The sequence below is a fragment of the Haliotis rubra genome, unplaced genomic scaffold (assembly GCF_003918875.1).
Source record: "Haliotis rubra isolate DU_JTF1 unplaced genomic scaffold, ASM391887v1 Scf1351, whole genome shotgun sequence".
Classification (NCBI taxonomy): Eukaryota; Metazoa; Mollusca; class Gastropoda; order Lepetellida; family Haliotidae; genus Haliotis; species Haliotis rubra.
The window spans coordinates 34,099-40,098 of record NW_025765283.1 but is presented as its reverse complement, the minus strand read 5'-3'; positions in this window follow the sequence as shown (position 1 = coordinate 40,098).

The window sequence follows — 6,000 nt, the reverse complement described above, 5'->3', positions numbered from 1 at the left end:
GGGGAAGGTATGTCTTCAGTGTTGGGTTCATGTACCTGTTCTGCATGTGCAATGCGAGATAGGGCATCTGCATTTGTGTTAGATTTGCCTGGTCTGTGTATAATCTCAAAATCATATTCTTGCAGCATCAGGGACCATCTACTAAGCCGACCAGAGTCATGTTTCGTTTTCTTTAGACAAGTAAGAGCCTTGTGGTCTGTGTAAACAGAAAATGAACCATTGGCAAGATACACTCTGAAGTTTTTGATACCCTCTAGGACAGCTAGGCATTCTAAATGTGTGATTCCCCAATTCTTTCTGTAGTGTGAAGAGAGCGACCGCCATAACAGATTACTCGTTCTCTGCCCTGTGAATCAAGTTGGCCTAAAATGTACCCTATTGCAGTTTGTGATGCATCAGTTGTGAGTATGAAGGGCTTTGTTTGGTCAGGGTATGCAAGGATAGGTGCAGTTGTAAGAGCTTGTTTCAGCTTGTCAAATGCCTGCTGACAATAGTCAGACCATTCAAATGACACATCTTTTTTCAGAAGGTTAAACAGTGGGGAGGCTATACCAGAAAAGTTGGCTACAAATTTGCGATAATATGATGCCAAGCCCAAGAAATGGCGCACATCATGGACATTTTTAGGAGGTGGGATGTGTGTGACAGAATCTATTTTTGAAGGATCAACATGGATGCCATCTTTGCTGAAGATATGACCTAAATATGTGACTTGTTTTGTGGCGAATTTACACTTGCTGGGTTTAAGAGTGAGGCCTGCTTCTCTGATCTTTTGAAATACTGCCTTGAGGTGACTCAGATGTTCCGAAAAGGTTTTGGAAAATATTATGATGTCGTCAACATATATCAATATGTAACGCCAATTCTTTTCTTTTAGTGCCTCTGAAATTGTTTGCTGAAAAGCCATTGGGGCATTTTTGAGACCAAAGGGGAGGCGATTCCATTCAAACACGCCATCAGGTGTAATGAATGCTGATTTGTGTTTTGTTTCGGGGTGAAGTGGTATTTGCCAAAAGCCACTAGCACAGTCAAGGACACTAAAAATTTTCGCATGGTTATCGCCTACAGCATCAACGACATCTTCAAAACGTGGTAGAGGAAAAAATATGGGCTTGGTAACTGCATTGAGGCGTCTATAATCTACGGCAAAACGGTAAGAAGAGTCACGTTTTTTAACCATGACAACAGGAGAGTGCCACTCAGAAACACTAGGCTGAATGATATTAGCTTCTAACATTTCTTGTACTTGTCTAGAGCATTCTTTCCTAATGGCTGCATTTTGTCTGTAAAATGGGAGTCTAATGGGTCTGGCATCACCTGTATCTATTTTGTGATGATGTAAGTGAGTGTGTCCTAAGTCTGACAAATCTGTGGCAAAAACTGACTTTTGTGATTGTAGAAATGCATGTAAATGTTTTCGTTGTTCCTGTGTGAGATCAGCATCGCTTAGATCAAACTCAATGTCTTGTTAATGTGTTGTGTTAGCACTTGTAGAAGGAGAGGCAGAATCAGACGTGTCAGGGAGGTGAAGGACAGATGTGGGGTCAATCTCTGAGGCAACAGCAATGACAGTTTTAGAAAACAGTGTGACATGGCTGTCACTTGCATTAAGTAATCTCATGCAAACTGATTTGGGATGGTTTGTAATGAGACATTTGGCACCTTGGAGCTCCATGTCATTTAGTGTTGGGACGGGTTCCAAGAGAAATACTTGACCTTGTTGACAATGAGAAATTTTTATGGGAATGTCAGCTTGTGAGTGTGGAGGAATGACAACAGATTTGTATGGCCTTACATAACCTCCATTGATTGACGCCAGAGAGACAGACACAAGACCTTCATGTATGTGTAAGCACTTTGAGGGCAGGTCTATGGTGACTTTGTTGGACTCAAGGAAGTCAATGCCTAAGATGAGTGAGTGATGTAGGTTATGGAAGACATGAAAGGTTTGAGAGAGATAGATGTGACCTATGTTGATGTCAAGAGAGATAGAACCTAGCAGAGAGTGTTTTTCACCTCCTACACCAATGATTTCAGTGAGGTGAGATGGACCTAAATGAAAGGGTTTGATACTTATCTTGCGTAAGTAACCCATGCTGACACAGCTAACTGAGGCACCTGTGTCAACAAGAGCTAATGTTCTGACTTGTTTCACCTTGACATGAACAGTGTTCTTTGTCAAGGGTGCCACAAGAGATACAAAATCTGACTCTTGCCTGATCCCAGAATGTTGAGAATCAGGCGTGCATACTTTTTGTGACTGACTGCCTTGAGCATAATATGCACGCATGCAAACTTTAGTATGGTGACCAGTTATACCGCAGTAGCTACATATTGTGTTTCTATGAGGGCAATAGTGAGGGAACCGAAAAAACTCACCACATCTGGGACATCTGCCTTGCTGCTGGGCTGGGTGGTGGGTGTTGCTGCGCTGAGCTGTATGGTTGATGAAGTGGGGTTGGATACTGCTGTTGTTGTGGCGGGTTTTGTGGTGATGGTTGTGGTGGTTGGTACGGCTGCTGTTGCTGTGGTGGTGGTTGGTACTGCTGCTGTTGCTGTGGTGGTGGTTGGTACTGCTGCTGTTGCTGTGGTGGTGGTGGTTGGTACTGCTGCTGTTGCTGTGGTGGTGGTGATGGTTGGTACTGTTGCTGTGTTGCTGGGGAAGGTGTCTGTTGTTTGGGGTGGTGTTCCCAGGGCTCTTGCTGCTGTAGACCAGTTGAAGGAGTTGCTGACTGTACAACACAAGCCCTGTTTGTTGTGATCAGCATGGCCACTAAGTTTGTTAATTGTTCAACTTGTTGGACCAAGCCGACCTCAGCTGTGCTGGGAGCCTGCGACTGTGCAGCCAGCTGTGCCTGGTGGCGAACCTCGTCCAGGGTTGCTGGTTCGGTCATGTACACCCACTGCTTAATCTGTGGGAGTAGCCCATTGATTGCAATAGCTACTATCACAGATTGTGGCAATGTGGAGTGCAACATGGATGATTGCACCCTGGTGATGTAGTCGTCTATCGTTTCCTGCTCCTTCTGTGCTATGTGTAGAAGACCCACGTCAAAGGAACGCCGAAAACGTTGTTTGAAGGCTGCCTTCAGTGACTGCATGTCGCGTTGTGTGGTTTCAGGCAGGCAGAGAAACCACACCTTTGCAGCGTCGTCCAAGTAGAATAGCAGAATTCTACAGGAAATGTAGTCTGAATGTCCATGGAGGATGTTAAAGTTGGCAAAATCTGCCCACCAACTTTCAGCATCCTGTTGTCCATTGTATTTTGGAAGGTGTACTTGCGCCCTTGTTGTGGGATGTTGCTGGTTGCATTGAGGCGAACTGTCAAGGGTCTGTGATGTGATGTCTGACCTTGTCTCATCCGTTGATAAAGTGGGTGATGGTGTCGTCTGACATAGTGTTGTTGTATTGGACGGTGGAGATGGTGTTGGGGGTTTAGGTGTTTGGAACTTCTCACGGAAACTGCGCAGTCTCAACTTGTAGTTTTCAGGGTTGGCTCCAGGCATCGAGGATCGAACGTCTCCACCAATTAAGACGGCCTTTCTGGTCTGTTAGGACGACCTTTAGCACTAGGTGTACTAAAGGTGCTGTCAGGCCTCGATTTGGGGAATTAGCTATAGGGAGCAAGCCTTGAAACCTTGAAACAAGAAAGGAGCCAGAGCTGTGAGATCCAGGGTTTATTCAAGCAAGTGTCTCTTGCATGACATTCAATATACATCAATTCATACATAATAATGACATACAATAATAGAAACAATAACCAATTATATCCTAATACAGTTTATATCTAAGTCGGGTAGTTGAAGCAATGTATGGTACAACAGGGTATGTACGGTAACTGCTTACAGAAACATAATGCAAATAATACAACATTCACTTGAGCAACTACGGTACTGATTAACAACATAACCTGACGGATAAATTAATCCTAAACAACAATTGCAAAGAACAAGTACTGAGTGGAGCGCCCAACAGTTTACTTACAGCATGTAGTGCCTAGTCCATTAACTGTTGTGCGGATTTATGACTATTGCGTTATGTCGCGGCTAATGCGTTAACTACGGTACCGATTTATGACAAATACGGTATGTAGTGCCTATTGCGTTAACTATGGTAGGAATTTATGACTATTACGGTATGTTGCGCTTAGTGTATTGACTACGGTAGGAATTTACTATTGTTACGGTATGTCGCGCTTAATGCATTAGCTACGGCAACGATTTATGACTTGTGTAAGTAATTTCCGTTATCAACATACATGCCTTGAGCAAATACGGTAAACGGCGCGAAGTGCTCAGATTTGACATATACCATTTAACTCCGGTATTGACTGTACGCGTTCTAACTGTAATATTAACATTTATTTTCTCAATACAATAATTTCGGTAGATACGGTAAGTCGAACTAGAGAGTGATATAAATATGTGTAACTACGGGGACAGACGATATAGTTTTAGCTAGAGTACTACTACTTAAGCTTGTTTTATCATGAATTATTTGGCTGACTACGGTAAGTGTATTTCGACGGTGGTGTTGCTATTGGCAACGTGCAATTTCGACCTATACGGAGTTAAGCCATGACCTAGGATATATGTAATGCTGTAGTGCTACATTTTTTGTGCTTTACAAAACAAGACAGTAACTTAGTTAAATGAATATGTAATTATGTACAAGGACGGCGCTGTTGTCATTGGCTACGCGTATTTCTTAAATTACGGAGCTAAATAGATACGGAAAGAAGACTGTAATTGGAAACTACACGGATTTGAATGTATATTTTCTGGTAATATGAAGAGTAGACAATACCATTTTCTACTGATTACGGTAATGTGATAACCTGCATATACAGATCTAACACGCAGATGAATAGAACAAGACAAAGACTGGGAATACACACATGTGTGTCGAAACATAGAAAAGAAATATTCGTTTGTACATGAAAAACATAAACTTGAGGAGCCCTCGACGCAATGTGCATAAATAAATATCCCTGGATAGTGCCTAATAATTAATCGGTTATCTAGAACTAGCATTTGCAATGAAAAAGTGCTTCAATGGTGAAGGAATGTTTCTAACCTAACTCTAACATTTTCTAGACGATAATTACAAAGAAATAACAAGTTAAACACGACTAAAGTTTAAATGTTTCTTACCTTGAAACAAGAAAGGAGCCAGAGCTGTGAGATCCAGGGTTTATTCAAGCAAGTGTGCCTGAGATGGAAGAACCCAGGATTTAATACCCCACAGCTCTACTCGTTTGTCATTATCAAGTTTCTATAAAGTTGAAGTTTCCATATGCGTTATCTACCCTATGCTGACAAGGTTCACTACACGAGGTAGGTGGTAAGAAGATGATTACCTAACAAGGTTTGATTTTCTTTGTGGTGTAGCCACGGTCAGCTTGTGCCAGCTGCTTAACAAAATATCTGACCATGGCATTTACGACAGGACAAAGAGGATGGCATGATGGTAATCTCGATCTTGTTCAACAAAAGTTGATTTTCGATTACGACTTAGTTGGTGGTAGATATGCTCCTGCTGGGATGGGACTACTTATCTGTGCTTGACCAAGGGATGTACCCGAGAAGAAAGGCCAGAGCCGACACAGCTCGCTAGCTTCATCTTTGATTAATTAGTTTAAGGTTGGCGTGGATGCGTTTGCTAATTGCCTACTACTGCGCTTGACATGCGGGCTATAAACAAGACACATTATGCACTGCGACTTGTACGTATACGGATTCTCTTTGTTATGAATAATTTGTGAAAAATATAAAAATGTATGAAGAAATATATGCACTGTAATAGAACCAACATCTTTTATCGAAATTCGTTCATCTGAAAACTTCGACAGACAGACAAGACAACTTTGGTGTTGTATATAACTCATGTCTATATTTATATTAAACAGCTACGGAAATTGTAATAGATTGTTTCATTGGCATGCGTGTTTCATGCAATCAACGATAGTCTGTATTAAACTGTCTGTTTATTGTGATCGTA